The sequence below is a fragment of the Carcharodon carcharias genome, chromosome 26 (assembly GCF_017639515.1).
Source record: "Carcharodon carcharias isolate sCarCar2 chromosome 26, sCarCar2.pri, whole genome shotgun sequence".
NCBI lineage: Eukaryota > Metazoa > Chordata > Chondrichthyes > Lamniformes > Lamnidae > Carcharodon > Carcharodon carcharias.
The window spans coordinates 14,707,278-14,725,030 of NC_054492.1; positions in this window are offsets into that span (position 1 = coordinate 14,707,278).

A 17,753-nucleotide genomic window follows, 5' to 3' on the forward strand; every position below is an offset into this window, starting at 1 on the left:
TTAAAATCTTACCCTTTCTCTTGCCCTGAGATACACACTGGAGTGGCTATATGAGAATGTAGCTGAAGAATTAACAGACTGTGAGACATACCTTGCAACAACAGCTCCTTGTATTCATAGAACACGTTTAACATTGTACAATGTCACAGGAACATTTTCAGTCAATCTTAACACCAAGTCTCTTAAGGAGATATGAGGCTGGGTGATGAGCAGAGCCTGCAAATATGGAAGTGTAGCCTGATCTACTTGAGCAGAGGCATAAGGCATATTAGCCCCTTGCTGCAGAGCAAATGGATGATGACCTAAGGGATCCAGCCATGAAGAGAGAGATGCAAGAAGAGCAGCAGACACAAATGGATGTTCTGTGTGGCTTCTCCAAAGACACACAGCAAATTGCTAAGGTAGCACCACTTTACTGCATGCTAATGTCTGACAGGTTTCCAACAAATTTCAGGGCAGCCTGGAGAAAAGGGCAGTTACGAGAACTTCTGCAAACCCTTCACTTCATGAAAGAATCAGGCATATAGCCATCTGAATGCCTTACAGCAGCTGCCTACATTGCAGACCACAGGTCCTTGGGCGGTACATAGAAGGAATGCTAGAATTGGGCAGAGAAAAGCTCATAGCATCACAAGGAGTGTAAACAGAAACAGAATCAAATAATGCCTGTGTAGACAGTTGTAATAATTCACTGGAATATTTGATGTAAGCATTGTTTGGAGTTTGGTTCTTCCCTATGACAATGAGAAAGAGGTAATGTTCTGACCTTGATGGTCGAGATTAGGAATGTGATGGATTGCTTTAGGAGATCTTGTGGCACAGTGGGTAATGTCCCTGCTCTGGGCCAGAAGCTCTGGGTTCAAATCCCCATTCAGGACTTAATTGCCTTGGAAGGTGCATTTATAACATAGCCAACGGGCTGATTATCAGCCTGTAAATGCTTCCAATACATCTGATGGCAGAAGAGCTGCCTGTTTAGCCAGACTGCAGAAGGTAAACCACTTCAGTACTTTGCCAAGCATAATCATGGACCAATTGAATGGAAGTCCAAGGTTACCAATGCCCTCTTAGGGCATGGTACCTGGAAGAGGAGATTCCTGTGAGGAGCAAGGATTTCATTGCAGCTTAGAGAAGTTGGTGAGAGGAAGCATCACTGGACCTATCCAGAAATTGGACCCTTCCTTTGAATACCCTAATTGTTTGCTGATCTATCTTCACCTGTGTTTCATTTTAGATCTCCTCTGTACCACTTGTAGTCCTGCAAGGAACCATCATGAGATATGGAAATAGAGGCTATTCCTTGTCACCCAGCCTCCCTTCTATCCCTTTTCCTAGTGTTGTAACAGTGCTGAGATTCTGCACTGACTAAACATCATGACAGCTGCCATGTTATGAATTGAAGTACAAGAAACTGAGCCTGTCTTCATAAATGAGCTGCACATTTAAAGGAATGGAAACCTTTTCAAGCTCATAAATATGGGGGGAGGGAGGACACACAATAACCACATAGTTGCAAATGCTAGCCCAATATCCCTGGGTAATGTGCTAATTCTGAAGAAAAAGGCTCTCTTGGTTGCCTGGGTGGAAGTGCTGTCAAACTGTATCAATTGAGCTGGCTTGACAAAGAGAGCATTGGTGACTTGCCTTTAAACAAGAGCATACAGTAAATGAACAGATCAGTCCAAAGTGCCTTGTGGCTTCCGAGGCTAAGCCTGCGGCATAGAAGTTGAGAGTTGTGGTTTCTTTCTCTGCTACAATTGGAGCTATGCAGTTTTGGATCTTCCTTGCCGACCTTTTAAACTCTTTATGGCTGAAATACAGGCTCCCAAGAAAGGTCATGGAAAATGTACCTGGACTTATGGATTGTGCTGGGTGGGAAAGTGCTGCCTGATTAATTGCGCTTTGCATGTTGCCTGCTGCAGTGAGTTTGAAAACATGGCCAGAAGTCTTCATGAGCAATCTCCATTCAACAATATGCATTTAACCGAGTCCTTCTGCCTTGACGGATGGATCCTGAGAAATTACACATTTTAAACACTGTTGCCCAATCAAATGGTGAATAGGAACGTCATGCAATTTGAGATGGGTAAACTTAACTCTTCCTAACGCTGTCATTGGCTGCGGCTGTCTATTGGAGTGTGGCCACTCCTTCTGCATGCTCAGAAACTGAGCACAATTTATGCCATCACACTTCCCCAGTAGAGATCCCACTGGAAACTCTTGGCTTCAAAACAGTGTAACTGCCTCACTCTTAGCTGTCACATGAAGAGTAGCTGCTTGGATGAGATGCCAAAAGGGATGTCCCTGTCTGTGGCAGCAAGAATATTTGAAATTGGTAAATAATTGGACCAAAACAACCTGATCAGAAATAGCCAGATTCACGGAGACTTCATATTGGAGTGAAGCAAAATTAAAAAGGTATCTCATTATCAAACTTTAGTTTTAGGAGCAGAGGAGAAACAAATAATAGGAGAGAGTATGGGAGAGAACTATCAGAAGGGATGTGTAGCAGGAAAGAACCAGATATGAAGAGGCAAGGAGTGAAAACTGTGAGAAAACTCGGCACTGTGCTGAGTGGTATAAAGTTTGGTGAAATGACGGATACAGCTTCTGTTTAGCAATGGCGGACATTTAATGGTGCAACAAAATTATTCCAAATGAAGAAACACCCCATTCATGATTGGTTGCCTTGGGAATGGCCATTCCCCATTTGAACTGCACAGTAAACCTTATTTCCGGTGACTATTTTACAATTACTTAAGCATTTCTTTTATGTGACTTTTAATAAACTGAATCTTGTAGGAAGATTTTATTGAATATTTAATCAGTTCTCCTTCATTGGACGGGTGCTGATTATTGACCAAGAAATGAGTTGAGATGGTGAATGATAAAGAAATTGAATATTGCTGAAAAGAGAGTCATGTTGCCAAGGTGACATTCATTCATATATAGAGACGCGTCCTCCACAAACAAAATGATATGTTCAAGCCTTGCGCTTTTTTTGAATTATATGGGAACTTGGGGAACCCATAATTCCCAATTGCATCCATGGCAACGCCTCGGCCAATCGAAACTTAGAATGGAAATCACTGCAGCAAAGGAGGGAGAAAAATAGACTGACCATGTTCTATAAAATATGGAGTGGACTGGTGAGAATTGACAGAAGAAAGTACCTGGTGCCCCCTGGCATTGACAAGGCATGAGGTATCCATCCACACAAATTGCAAAGATCATTTGTTTCCAAGACAGTGCATCAACAATCCTTCTCCCCAAGGACAATCCCACAATGGAACAAGCTGCCAAAGGAAATAGTCCCAGCCCCATCACTGGAAATCTCCAAGACCCACCTTTAGATTATTTCCATTTGTAAATTTTCATTATCAGGACTACCCCTTTAGCTGGTCATGTCTGGTTTAGCTAGTGCTACCCATATAAATGTTATTGGAACACGGATATTAGTCTGATGAAGATGCAACTAAAGCAGAAGTAGAAGCAGAATCAGTGTTGACTTGCCAACCAATCAGCACCCTTTTGTCCTGTAGTATAAATTGTTGTGATCATTTGAAATTTGGCATTCTTGCATTTGCCCTGAAGAGTGCAACATGAAAATCTTCAGCAACATTTCTCTGTTTTCAGCAATATTCAAGTTCTGTACCACTAAGTGACTGTTCATAAAGAAAATTATTTAAAGTGTTACCATTGCTGCCTGAACGAAACCTTCCTATGTATCTGGCCTATTGCACATCTGATTCTAGACAGACTTTCTTAATCTTAAAATGTTTATGTAACACATATATCATTCCAAAATCTCTTCTAAATCCAGTGCAATTTTTGGCCTTGATTTTCAACTTCCCTATAATGGTTTCCCTCACCTCTTCTCACTAACAAATGTCTCCAACTCCAGGTTTTCACTGGGTTGGCACTCATGTTACTGGCCTCTGAAGTTGTAGCCCCCCCTTTATTGACCAGTTATTATTACCCAAGCTTTCCATGCACTCAACATCATTATCCTACATGGCCATAGGATGACTTATCCTTTCAGAATGCCACATGCTAAGGTCCATTGTACCATCTTTTATATTCTCATTAGAAAACAAATTTAATGATTATGTGTAAATATGAAAATAATTAAAAGATCAGATGTTAAGGGGAACAGATAAAATAGACTGAGAGAAACTATTTCCACTAGTTGGGGAATCCAGAACCGGGAGGGTGGATTTTATTAGGGGGAGTAGAGGGAGCAGTATATTATTTGCCCCCCTCTGGTAGACAAGTCGGTTCCAAATGGATCAACTTTTAAAAAGCCTGCCCCGCAGCAAAAACATGCTGGGTCTGGCATAAACAGGCTGAGGATTGAACTTCTGCCTCTCAGTGGGCAGGAAGTCCTACCCTTGAGAGCTGCTGGACAATCTGATTGGGCACTGCCAGGACTGCAAGCAAGCCCGTGAATGGAGAATGAAGGATCCCAGAGTGAGGTAAGTCCCGGGCTTTTAGGTCAGAAAGGCATTGGCCACCCTAGGGCGGGTGACGAGGGTGTTAGGAGATGGATCTTGGAAGCCAGGCAGGGGGCAACAAAGGGGGTGGTGACATCTTGCAGAGGCGTACCCCCAATGTGTACAGGACACCCCTCAACTGATGTGCACAAGGGGCTAAGCGGCATCCTCCTGTTGCTATGTTCAAAGTAAAGATAATGGCCTTTGTTTCATATTCATGGGGTGTGGCCATCGCTGGCTAGGCCAACATTTATTGCTTATCCCTAATTGCCCTTGTTCAGAGGGTATTTTAAGAGTCAAACACATTGCTGTGGGTCTGGAGTCACATGCAGGCCAGGCCAGGTAAGGACAGCAGATTTCCTTCCCTAAAGGACATTAGTGAACTAGATGGGTTTTTATAACAATCAACAATGGTTTCATGGTCATCATCAGACTTTTAATTCCAGATTTTTATTGAATTCTGTGGCTTGGAACGATGTACAGGAGAGACAGACATATGGGAAATATTTTCAACAACAATTTCAGATGAGGTGAAGCCCCTTGTGCCTGCTCGGTTGGATGTAAAAGATTACATGGCACTGTTTCGAAGAACAGCAGGGGAGTTACCCCAAGTCTCCTGGCAAATATTTATTCCTCAATCAGGGTGTTGAAGTTGGGGACCTGTGGAGGAAGGGAGGGGGCAGGGCAGAAATTGGGTCCAGTCATTGGGGAAGGGGTGGCGGCAGGGGGATTGCGAGGGTTGGGGAACCACTTCAGCTCCTTCTGACCGATCAGCCATGCTTTATGGGCACTTACTTACCTGTTCCATGTAGCAGTCCTCAACTCCCTTCAGCTGCCGAGGCCTAGGAAACCCAGCAGATCAGCATTAAAACTGGAATAGAGAGAAGACCTGAGGGACATAGCCTCATTAAAATATTCAAATCAGCAACTTGCCTCCTGGGAACGGGCTGTTTGCCCATCTCCTCTGTTAAAACCGAAATGAGATATGTTTAAAGCTGGTTGGTTTAAGATATTTTACAATCTTGCTTCCCACCCAACCCAAACCCATTCAGTTTTGCGGGTTAACATGCCCCCATTGTGCCTTTGCTGGCGCTTATTCTATACTGGTGCTATTCATTGGACCCTCATTTTTCTGATATTTCCCCATCCTCCTTAAACACTTTCATCTTCATGGAAATTTAATTCTGTCTTAAAAAGTATTTGATTGGCTTGGCATCAATTGTTACTTGAGGTAATGTAGCCCATGTTTTAAGAACCCTTTGCATTCAAAAGGTTTGCAAACCTCCTCTGTGCTTTTAGTGCCAATCCTAAATCCATAGGGTTTGAAATTCATGGGCAAAGTTTTCCCGCCGTTGAGGAAGAACAGAAGCTGGCGCGAGCGGGCAGGTTCCTGAATGGGCACGTGCCATTTTACGTGGGCGGGTCAATCAAGGCCAATTAAGGCCCGCCCAGCTATGCACTCCCTGTACTTCATCTTTATCATATGAAGATACATTGGCTGACCTTGACCACTCACGTCAGGTCATTGTACTTATTATAACACTAGCTAGGTCCTCGGGTCTACACTCTAGAGTCCAGGAGTTTACCTCCCTGGCCATCTGACCCCATTCACTTCTGAGGGTGGTCCTTAAAAGCTCCCCACCATTCCCCCCGCTCTCTCCCCCCGTGGTGCCTAATCATCTCTCCTGCCCAGCTCCACCACTAATGCCTATAGGGCCACCCAGGACCGCTCTCTCCGCTTTGGTGTTCTACTTGGTGTTCACGGGGGTCGACGGGGTATGGATTCCCTCAGCCGGGAATGCGCTTTTTCGCACATGCGCGTGGAACCGCACACAGATCTCCCTGAGGCTAAGTGCTGTCTCAGGGAGATCGGTTCAGATTTTCAACTTTTATTAAACGAGTTTAAAAATTTTCCCTGCCTTGTCCCCTCATGTGACACTGTCACATAAGTTGGGACATGTCCATAACTTTTATTTAAATCTTTCATTAAAATTTAAATACTCTCACGAAACCTCATCCCGCCCATTGATGAGGTTTCATGCTTTCTTGCAAGCCCACCTGGGTTCCCGGCCTGCTCACCAACCTTAAGGTTGGATGGGCTGGTCCATTAATGAGCTGAATTGGTTTTCTAATGGCCTGAATAGGCCATTGACAGATTGGTGGGCACGCATCTGACTCGGCTGCGCCCCTGCCGACCAGAAAATGGAAATGACGCAGGGTGACATTGGGAGTTCCACCTGATGCCACCCCGCGTCATTTTATGCGTAGGCAAGCGGGCCCTGTCCCCACTCGCCAATGTACATCCGTTTTTTGAGAGCAGGGGTCGCAATTTTCTGACCTGCCTGCCTTGGTTCTGATCACATGTAATTTTGGTCCACCCACCTCACTTACATGATAGTAATGTGTGGCTCAGCAGGTCCCATGTTACTTCCTTCTTTTTCCTGCTACCAGCTGCCTCTGTGCTCAGCAGGGGGGCCGAGCAATGTTGTGCGGATATCGATTACGGCTAGCCTGCCGTTCTTAAAGGTGGGCTGTCATTCTTAATGGGAAGCTGCACTGAATAATATTGGTGGAATTTCAATTATCGAAAATTGAACACCAAAGTGGAGAGAGTGGTCCTGGATGGTAGATATGGCCTTATAGGCATTAGTGGTGGATCTGGGCAGGAGAGATGATTGGGCACCATGGGGGGAGAGGGGAGGGAATGGTGGGGAGCTTTTAAGGACCACCCTCAGAAGTGAATGGGGTCAGATGGCCAGGGAGGTAAACTCCTGGACTCTAGAGGACATAGCTAGTGTTATAATAAGTACAATGACCTCACGTGAGTGATCAAGGTCAGTTAATGTATCTTCATATGATAAAGATGAAGTACAGGGGTAATTTTTCATGCAAGTGTCACACCGGTGAGAGGGAGTAATTTTCTGAGTTTGTATTGTGGCAGGGAACCTCACGAAACAACTGGAGGCCACCTTAGGTGTGATGCATGGACAGAAAGTTTTGTTTGTGTCCATGTCTTTGCTCTTGAAAAGGGAGAGTTACCATTACACAGGCTGAAAACTTTTAGGTCACTGTCACGTAATGAAGAGAGAAAGACAATAAGAAAGAACAGAAGGAGGGAGGGAGGAAGGGAGGGCGGAAGGATGGGTGGAAGGGAAGCTTAATGCTTTATAGACAGTGAAATACATTTGAAGCTTAGGCCTAGATTTTTGCTCCCAAATTATGTGCGCAGAGATAGGACAATACCCAGCACTGGGAACCTGAGCTTTAAAAATGGCTGCCCGCAGTTCTAATTTTAATTCTGGAGGATGGGCTGGATTACCAGACGGGACTGCCATCTCCGGAATGAATGCAGAGGCTGCCGGGTGATGAGGCAGACTGGACGAAAAGCCTGCCTTGGTGCTCCAGCACTATGTTGAATTAAATTGAAACAAAGATTGAAACAAAAAGCAGCCATTACCCCTCACCCATAACACATTCCCTATCACCATTTGAGCCAATTTACCTCATGCCCCACCCACCCCCTGACCCCTCATAATCTCTATGCCAACCTATGTCCCTCTACTCAACCCCCATGGTCCCCATACCCCGTATGCCAACCCATGTCCATCTACCCAAATCCCATGGCCCCTTGTACCCCCATGCCAATCAATGCCTCTCTACCCATCCCAATGGCCCCTCATAACCCCTATGACTCCACATCCCCATGTCCCTTTATAACTCCTCTGCCAATTTAGTGCCAAATTATACCAACCCATGCCTCCCACCCACAATCATTTGCTCTTAACCCTTCCATGCCAACTCACCTAGTATCCTTTGATAGTTCTCTGACAGCTTTGACAGCTTTGACGCCAGTTATTTGACAACTTTCACAGCTTTGATAACTTTGACAGTTCTTTGGCAGCTTTGACAATTCATTGACAGTTTGACAGTTTGAATGAGTTTATGCACTTTTTATGCACAATCATGTTTCCTTTTAACAATCTCAAAGGCTGCCTTACCTCTCCCAATGGGTGCCTTACCTCTCCCAAAGGTGTCCTGGGGCCATGCCAAAGAGGTACCTTACCTCTCCAAAGGGGTACCTTGGCTCTCCAAATGAATCCGCCAAGGTCAGACCAGCTCTTACCTGGTCTAATCTGCACATTCTGGCCAGATTTTACCTTTGGCAGGCACGATAGGTGGGCCCGGGAGTGACCAGGAAACGGACCGCCGACCACGATAGGCCCCCAACCACGATTTCACCCAATTAACGGCCAGCTAGCATGAAAAGCTGGTTGAAAGGTTCTGCACTGCTGGGGTGGGGGCAGGAAGAGGGTGGGCGATGACATCACCGGGCATGGATGAGCGCTGCAGGAGAGCTTCACGAAGGCAGACTGCTGCTTTCAGGGAGCTGTAGACCTTCAAATGATGAAATAAAGGTTTAAAAAGCTGCAAAAATTGCCCACGTATCGCAGTCAAACACCTGAAAATGTACCTCATAAAAATGCTGTCCCCAGATATTTATTTTTATTTTATCTCAAAATGGAGATTTCATCCCGCCCTTGGATGAAGTTTGATGAAAAATGTAAAGGATGCCTGGCCGATTTGCCCGTCTGCTAATTTTAAGGTTGGATGGGCCATGAAAAATCGGAGACAGTTGTGCCGTTAATGAGCTTACTTGCCCTTTTAAATCTCGGCGGGCCCGCTTCTGGCTTTTGCGCGTGCCTGCCAAGCGAAATATCGCGCAAGTGCGTGATGACATCAGGATGCTCACTCTACGTCATCTCGCGCGATTTTACACCTGTGGGATGTAAAATTCCACCCTCTGGGTTTCACACTCCTGGCCTACCAAAACCCCGCTTCAGCGAAGGCAGCTGGTGATTTAAATGGCCAGCTGCCTCCGGAAACCGCTTATGCATAAACCCTGGCCCAACCCCAGACCCGCCCCTGCGAAAATAAGAGGTGCCATGTTTCGGAGGCTCTCCATTGTGGGAAAAACCTGAGCCTGAGTCACTGTTGCAATGTAGGACTTGTGGCAGCCAATTTGCACACAGAAAACTCCCACACCCAGCCATGTGAAATAATCAGCACTGCTTTCTAGGCCTAAGTAAAAATGGCAACATTTTCCTCTCTATAATCAGGGCAAATTCACATCTGCTTACCATATTAATCTCTTTCTAAATTACAGAAACTCTACAATCTCAGGTACTTGGTCAGGTATTTATAAACGTTACATATTGTATGTGTGCACTGATTTGAAAAAAAATCTGCTATATGACTAAGTGTGTTAAGAATGCCCTGTGATGATTGAGTTAAGAATTGATCACTAAAACAAGTACTGTATTTCCCAGCAGTCCTTAGATTTCATCCCCTGGAGGTTTTGGGTACTATATCTGAAATGTTTAGCTCGAAAATGTGTCAAAGGAGTTGTCACGAAAGAAGGCCTGCAAGCAGTTATGGATCCTTCTTTGCTTCCCAACACTTATGCCAGTGACCCCTTTCGCTTCTGGTTGTGCTGAATCCATACCAGCACTAATAGAAACAAAAGCAGTGCTCACACATACTCAGGGAAGGTCACTTAAAACAGCCAACAAGGCCGCCATCCTTATTTAGCTGCACCACCTCTGCCCTTTGTCACCTGAACTTTGCCCCTAATTTACAACAGGTCAGTTTGTAACAACCGGTGTTTGCACAGGTCAGCACAAATGTCTACAGTGGAAATGACATTAAAAGCCAAGGCAGCGCCATTATGAAAGGTTTACAAGGCCAGCTACATCTGGTTTGCCTCAAGGGAAACACAGCAGAACCTTCACCAAAAATGTGCATCACTGTTGATGAGAACAGCAGTGTAAACCAACGACTTGCAATTAATGATGGTGATGGCTGCTATACATGAGGTTTTGATCTTTATTAATTACTTGATTTATTGTAGAGGTAGGTATTGCACAGGCTTAGTTGCACAATTCTAGTCATAGCTTCCTAAAGTTATACAGCAGAGAAACAGGCCCTTCGGCCCATCGTGTCCTTGATGGCCATCGAGCACTTATCTGTTCTAATCCCATTTTCCAACACTTGGCCTGTAGCCCTGTATGCTGCGGCGTTTCACATGGTCATCTAAATACTTCTTAAATGTTCTGAGGGTTCCTGCCTCTACCACCCCCTCAGGCAGTGTGTTCCAGGTTCCAACCACCCTCTGGATGAAAAGGTTTTTCCTCAAATTCCCTCTAAACATCCTGCCCCTCACCTTAAAACTATGCATCCTGGTTATTGACACCTACGCTAAGGGGACAAGTTTCTTCCTATCTACCCGATCTATGCCCCTCATAATTTTGTAACCTCTATCAGGCCCCACCTCGGCCTTCTCTGCTCTAAGGAAAACAACCCTAGCCTATCCAGTCTCTCTTCATAGCTGAAATGCTCCAGCCCAGGCAACATCCTTGTGAATCTCCTCTGCACCCCATCTAATGCAATTACATTTTTCCTATAGTGTGGTAACCAGAACTACATGCAGTACTCCAGCTGTGGCCTAACTAGCATTTTATACAGCTCCAACATAACCTCCCTGCTCTTATATTCTATGCTTCAGCTAATAAAGGCAAATATATGCCTTCTTAACCACCTTATTTACCTGTGCTGCTGCCTTCAGGGATCTTTGGACATGTACACCAAGGTCCCCCTAACTCTCTGTACTTCCTAAGGCCCTACCATTCATTTTGTATTCCCTTGCCCTGTTAGTCAACCCAAAATGCAACACCTCACACTTCTCAGGATTAAGTTCCATTTTTCACTGCTCTGCCCATCTTACAGAGCCCATCCATATCATCCTGTAATCTAAGGCTTTCCTCCTCACTATTTATGACACCACCAAATTTTGTGTCATCTGCGAACTTACTGATCATACCTCCTATATTCACATCTAAATCATTAATGTAAATTACAAACAGCAAGAATCCCAGCATTGATCCCTGCAGTACACCACTCATCAAAGGCTTCCAATAGCTTCGACCATCCCCCTCTGCCTCCTGCCACTAAGCCAATTTTAGGTCCAATTTGCCAAATTGCCCTGGATCCCATGGCCTTTTACTTGCTTGACCGTTCTCCCATGCAGGACCTTGTCAGAAGCCTTACTGAAGTCCATGTAGACTACATCAACTGCACTATCCTCATCTACACACTAGTCACTTTCTCAAAATAAAATCAATCAAATTTGTTAGACATGATATCCCCCTGACTATCCCTGATTAATCCCTGCTTCTCTAAGTGGAGATTAATCCTGTCCCCCAGAATTTTTTCCAATAGTTTCCCTAGTACCGATGTTAGACTCGCTGTAATTACCTGGTTTATCCCTACTACCCTTCTTGAATAATCATATCACATCTGCTGTCCTCCAGTGCTCTGGCACCTCTCCTGTGGCTAGAGAGAATTTGAAAATTAGTGTCAGAGCCCCTGAATCTCCTCCCTTGCCTCACATAGTAGCCTGGGGTACATCTCATCTGGGCCTGGGGATTTATCCACGTGGATAAATTTTAGCCCACTAAAATTGTTAATACCTCCTCGCTTTCAATGCTAATTTGTTCAAGTATATCACAGTCCCCCTCCCTGATTTCCATACCTACACCGTCCTTCTCTATAGTGAACACAGATGAAAAGTAATAATTTAAAACCTCACCTACATCCTCCATCTCCACACACAGATTGCCACTTTGGTCCCTAGGCCCTACTCTTTCCCTGGTTATCCTCTTGCCCTTAATATATTTATAAAATGCCTTGGGATTTTCCTTTATCTTGCCTGCCAGTGTTTTTTCATGCTCCCTCTTCACTCTCCTCAATAATTTTTTAATTACCACCCCCTACACTTTCTATACTTCTCTAGGCTTCCACTGTTTTCAGCCCTTTGTATCTGCCATAAGCCTCCTTTTTTTTAATCCAATCCTCTATATCCCTTGACATCCAGGATTCCCTGGACTTGTTAGTCCTACCCTTCACCTTTATGGGAACATGTTGGCCCTGAACTCTCACTATTTCCTTTTTGAATGACTGCCACCGGTCTGATGTCGACTTTCCTACAAGTAGCTGCTCCCAGTTCACTTTGGCCAGATCCTGTCTTATCACATTGAAATTGGCCTTCCCCCAATTCAGGACCTTTATTTCTGGTCCACCTTTGTCCTTTTCCATAACTACCTTAACTCTACCCCTGAAATGCTCCCCCACTGACACTTCTACCACTTGCCTTGCTTCATTCCCTAAGATCAGGTCCAGTACTGCCCCTTCTCTTGTGGGACTTTCTATGTGCTGGCTCAAAAAGCTCTCCTGGATGCACTTTAAGAATTCCGCCCCCTTTAAACCTTTCACACTAAGACTATCCCAGTTAATATTGGGGAAGTTGGAATCACCTACTATTATTACCCTATTATTTTTACATTTCTCTGAGATTTGCCTATATATCTGCTCTTCTATTTCCTCCTGACTATTTGGAGGCCTATAGTACACTCCCAGCAAAGTGATTGGCCCCTCTTTGTTTTTAAGTTCTACCCATATGGCCTCATTTGAGGAACCTTCTAAGATACCATCCCTCCTTACTGCAGTAATTGGCTCCTTGATCAATAGTGCAATGCCACCCCCTCTTTTACACCCCCACCCACCCCGCCCCCTGTCTGTCATGCCTGAAGATTCTATACCTTGGAATATTAAGCTGCCAGTCCTGCCCTTCCCTCAACCATGTCTGTGCGACACAACAATATCATCTTCCCATGTGTTCATCAACGCCCTCAATTCATCTGCCTTGTGAGACTCCTTGAGTTAAAATAGATGCAGTCCAGCCTTGCATTTTTCCCTTGTGCCACACAAGTCTATATTTGTTCTGCCTTCCAGACTGACTTTGTTTCTCTTCTATATTTGGCTGTGCATCACCCCCTGCTGTACCTCCACTCTGTATCCCATCCCCCTACCAAATTAGATTAACCGCCTACCCCACCCCATCCCCACCCCACCCCCCCACCTGCCCCCCCCAACAGCACCAGCAAACCTCCCTGCAAGGATGTTGGTCCCGTTCCAGTTCAGGTGCAACCCGTCCGATCCCATTGGATATTTGTGTAGGTCACATTTCTTTTCCAATCTACCATGACTACATTGAAATACGTCCTTGAAGGTGTACGCCTTGGACATTTGGGAAAGGTACCGAAAGAGCCTTTATTCATTTGCAAGAGATATCCCTGGTTTTAAAGCATGCTGGCTGATCTGCTCGCTGCCGCTGTGTGAGAAGCAGAATCAGGAGCTTGGAAAACTTGAAGAGGGAAGTAAAGGGCTGGGTGCCTGAAGGAGAGCGCCAGACTCTGAACTGCAGAGAGGCAGAGAAGAAATCAGTAGGCTGGGAGAGTGGAGCAGCAAACTCATTGTATGTTCAGACAGTGTTCGTGCTAATCTTTGGAGTATGATTCATCAGGTGGCATGAATGGCACATTTGTGAGTTCCTGTGAAAAGGGAAGGCACTTGTAAGTGTGTGATGGAAGGAGGAGAAAAGACGCAATTCTGCAAATAAGATATATAATGAATGGACTACGAGACAGCCCAATCCCCTACTTTATAAAGCTCATAAATAATATGTAAATGATTGAGAATTTAACGAACCCGACCTGACAACAAATGATCAATGGACTTTAATTCATAATGCAGAGTGCAGTAGGCCTTTCATTTTTATTCTGTAAATTAAGACCTGCGTTTTGCAATGTATTGTAATTATTTTTACACTTAAATGTTCATAATTGTGAAATCCTTTTATTATTTTATACTTTATTTTTACTTTCATGATTGTCTATAACTACAAATTATGATTTTGTTTTATTTCTATCAGCCTCACAATTTGGCACGTGGTGCCATGATAATTTTTCAATAAACCAATTAACAGTATATTTACTTTGTGGGAGGCCATGGGAAATATGGAAATTAGGCAGCTAATGGAATGGTCAGATTTTCAGACTGTGAGAAGGCCTCATGTATAAGAATTGCATGAAAGACTCTGTCAGCTGGTAAAGTCTCCTCTAATGCTGCCTGTCCATGCACTTTGGCTAGACCCCTTGCTTTGTCTGGGGCCATTCCTCCTCGATGACCTCTTTGCTATAGGGATAAATTGTGCAACAACAATAGCAACAACTTGAATTTATATAGCATCTTTAACTCAAAAGAAGTCCCAAGGAACCTTACGGAGAAGAGGAACCCAACCTGGACCTTGGACGAGTGGCTCAGAACATTGATAGGTGTAAGCCAGTCAGGCCCTTGTGCCCATTCTGCCATTCAGTTGAATAATGACCGATCTATATCTCAACCACATTTACCCACCTTGATTCCATAACCCCTTTATAAACTTAACTAACAATAATCTATCAATTTCAGTTTTGAAATTTTCAATTGACCTGCTGCAACAGCTTTTTGCAACAACATGAATTGCATTGCAAGGTACCAGATCAATTCCAGTACCTAAAGTATGCATTCAATGTACCTTTGGTCTGCACATCGATAGCTGTTGTGGAGCCATGCAGCTCATTATATTTCTGCTGGTGCCCTAGGATTGTGTAGATGTGCTGTGAGCCATAGCTAGAGGTGATAGCCTGAAGGGTTTATCCTATGAAGAAAGGTTGAGCAGGTTGGCCTTATACCCATTGGAGTTTAGAAGAATGAGAGGTGATCTTATTGGACTGGGAGGATGTTTCCATATGTGGGGGAGACTAGAACTAGGGGACATAGTTTAAGAATAAGATGTCTCCCTTTTAAGACTGAAAGGAGGAGAATTGTTTTCTTTCAGAGGGTGGTTAATATGTGGAATTCTCTTCTCCAGAGAGCAATGGAGACGGGATCATTCACTTTATCCAAGGCAGAATTAGACAGATCTTTGTTAGACAAGCGAGTCAAGGGTTATGGGGAGCAGACAGAAAGGTGGAAGTGAGGCCACAACCAGATCAGCCATGACCTTATTGAATGATGAAGCAGGCTTGAAGGGCCGAATGGCCTACTCCTGCTTCTAAGGCCTATGTTCCTATGATCCAAGGAAACACACTTTCCCTTAACTTTGGTGAATCAAATATTCACTGTATCAGATCTGCCTTAAAATGACGGCGTCCAGGCAGCTGCCGGGAAAGTAAGCATTGATTTGCATAATACACATTATACGTTGAGATGTTGCCAGCCCTTTGGAGACAGGCTGGGAAGTGGGAGGACTGGTAAAATGGGGTGAAAGGCATTGGGTGTAAAGCCCAATGTTCTTGCTGCCACAACAAGAATTTCAGCTGTGTGACCACCAGTTGGGTAGCCAATTGTGCCAATTAAGTGGCCCTATAAGGGCAACATTACCCCATGACGAGCTGCCAGTACATGGGGATACTGCCAGGGGTGGCCTCTCAGCTGGTTCCAGGGCAGGGGTGCTCTCCTTTATGGTCACCCTATGGCCCATGGAAAAGTCCCCACCAGCAAGGTCTGCCCCTGTGGCTTCATGCTGCCCTCCCCAACACTGATTCCTGGTGGCACTGTACTTAAAACAACTTACCTTGTGTTCTACCTCAACATGGAGGCACCCTCTCTTTCGCCCTGCAGACTCAGCAGTGGCCACCTCTAATGGTGGCATGGCTGAGGTTGTTGAGCTGCCCACTCTCAGATTGGGACAGCAACTTTCGGAGGTGGATCACCCTCCTCAGTTGAATGGTGGTCCTGGTGGTGGCCACTTAATGGGCCGCTGCAGGCAAAATGTCACCCCAGCGTCCTGCTGCATACCAGTGCATGGTCGGGTCCCACTTTCAAGTGCTGGCAGCATGACACCTTCCCTTGTGGAAAAATTCAAACCCATTAGGTTCAAATCCCACTCCAGTGTGGAATTGAGATAGTGCAGCACTGCCTAAGGTGCTGTCTTTCAGGTGAGAAGTTAAACCGAGGACCTGTCTGCGCACTCATGTGGATCTAAAAGATCCCCAGGTATTATTTCAAAGAAGGGCAGGGCAGTTGTCCCAATGTGGTGATCAAACTTTATCCCTCAACCAGCATCGAAAACAGATGACCCAGCCATTAACTCATTGCTGTCTGTGGGACTTTGCTGTGCGCATGTAACCTGCTGCATTTCCTAAATTATATCAGAGACTACATTTGAAAGTACTTATTGCTTGTTAAGCAGTTTGCAATACTCCAAGATTGTGAAAGACACTATATAAATGCAAGTTTATTTGTATTGTTTGGAATTATTCCTCTGATCCTCTGTCTATATGTTCTGGTGCAAGCAGTACCAATGCGCAGTTATGGAGTGCCACCGCTGCATCCTGATCTGCCTGGCATCCTTCACTCCCAAGCCCCCTCCTCTTCTCCCAAAAAAACAGAGACAGAGGAATTCCTATTGAACATCCCCCGGCAACCCGATGGCAACAGACTCCAGAAAAACAGGAAAAGTCCAGCACTGGCCTGATGAATTTTCACTGTTGTGAATGATTTCTTTAAATTGACTTCTGGTAGTGGCTTGGTGTTGGAACCCTGATTGTCCAGTTTATATGGGTGGTGAATGGAAAATGAAGCTCTTGCATTTATAAAGTGCCCCAAAGTGTTTCCATCCTTACTTTTGAAGTGTAATCAATGTTGTTCTGTAGAAAATGCAGCAGCCAATTTGCACATTGCAAGGTCACGCAAACAGCAAATACAGCCATGACGAGATAACTTGTTTAAATATTGGCCAGGACACATAGAAACATAGAAATACATAAAATAGGAGCAGGAATAGATCAGTCGGCCCTTTGAGCCTGCTTCACCATTCAATGTGGTCATGGCTGATCCACTATGTCAATGCTGTACTCTCACTCACTCCCCATACCTCTTGACATCTTTAGAGTCTAGAAATCTATCTATTTCCTTCTTAAATATATTCAGTGACTTGGCCTCCACAGCATTTTGTGGTAGAGAATTCCAGGGGTTCACTACCCTCTGAATGAAGAAGTTTATCCTCATTTCAGTCCTAAACGGCTTACCCCATATCGTGAGATTGTGACCCCTTATTCTAGACCCCACAGCCAGAGGAAACATCATCCCTGCATCTAGTCTGTCCATCCCTGTCAGAATTTTATAGATTTCAATGAGATCCCCTCTCATTCTTCTAAACTCCAGTGGATACCGCCTCGTCAACCCAATCTCTCCTCATGTGACAATCCTGCCATCCCAAGAATCAATCTAGTGAACCTTCGCTGCACTTCCTCTTTGGCAAGTATATCCTTAGGTAAGACAACCAAATCTGCACACAATACTCCAGGTGTGGTCTCACCA